Source organism: Elephantulus edwardii, unplaced genomic scaffold, assembly GCF_000299155.1.
Source record: "Elephantulus edwardii isolate Elephantulus edwardi_28Jun2011 unplaced genomic scaffold, EleEdw1.0 scaffold00153, whole genome shotgun sequence".
Classification (NCBI taxonomy): Eukaryota; Metazoa; Chordata; class Mammalia; order Macroscelidea; family Macroscelididae; genus Elephantulus; species Elephantulus edwardii.
Window position 1 is genome coordinate 7,607,202 of NW_006399903.1, and position 1,408 is coordinate 7,608,609.

Genomic DNA, 1,408 nt, shown 5'->3' on the forward strand with positions numbered 1-1,408 from the left:
GTCAATACATTTCTTTTGCCTATTTGTCTCTGGGATATTCATTGGGTCCACAATTTGCTCTGCTTATTTAGGAGAAGGTTTATTTTGGTTTTTTTGCCCTCAATGTTTGAAGCTGCCTGCTACTTTCTTGATGTTAAATGAAGTTTTTCCTGATATGTCTTAGGCTATTTCTGTTGTATCTCCTTCAGTTGTTGAGTGTTCACTATATGAGGAAAGGCAACTTGCTATGCCTGGAGTCTTTTCTGGGCCTGTCAAGTGGGAAAGGTCCCCTTTCCTAAAAACCTTTAAATACTCGCTGGTCTGTAGTGCAGCCTTGCAGGAATCTCACCGCACTGTTGCCTGTCTCTTCTAAACATTGTCATTTTCTTTGGTTGTGCTCATGTACAGAGTAGCCAGAGACCAACTTTGCCTAGCACATATACTCTCTCTACCTGGTGTGGGGTATATGGGGACAGGACCTGTATCTCTATTCATCTACCCTCTCAGTTCTTGTGCAGAGACTAGTGTGAATCTCTCCAGCCTGTGCCAGCTTTTTCTAAAGTTTGTAAGTGTCCTCTGTTGTGCTGGTGAGCACAACAACCAGAGACCACATCCCCCTGGCAGGCCACTCTCAATTTGTGTTTTAATGACTGCAGGAAAATTTGACTGTGTCAATAAAAAGAATTGATAGTTAACACTGAGAAGAAGAGGAATCCCACAACCTTTATTTTACTCATACAAAGTCTATATACTTAGACCAAGTGGCTATTGTCTGAACAGAGCAAGTGAATACTGCATTGTTTAAAATAAAGATGTGTGCCAGGACTGTATCTTTCCTCTTTTCCAATTTGCATGCTGTGCAAATAATTTGAGAAGCTGAACTGTATGAAGAGGAATATGACATCAGGTTTGGAGGAGGACTCATCTATAACCTGCATTATGCAGTCTTCGTGAAACTCACCAAGACTTGCTCACTGCAGAAGATGAAAGAGTGCATTTTTCAATATGGATTACATCTCAACATAAACAATTTTAAAATCTTCACCCTCAGCCAATAGGCAACATCATGATTGATAGAGTTTGAAATCATCAATGATTTCATCTTACTTAGAACCACAATCAACAGCATTGTTAACAATAGTAAAAAAAAATCATAAGAAATATTGCATTGGGAAAGTCTGTTGTTAGGGATTTCTCCAAAGAACTAAGGAGCAGTGATGTTATTTTAAGACTCAGGTGGGCCTGAGTTAGCTCATGATCTTTTCAATCTTTTGCTTTGCATCTGAGAGCTGGACAGTAAATCAGGGTAACAGAAGAAGACAGACACCTTTGAGTTGTGGTATTGGTAAAGAGTACTGAATATCCCATGCATGGCCAACAGAACAAATAGATATATCTTTTTTTAATTATTATTAAATTTTATTAGTTT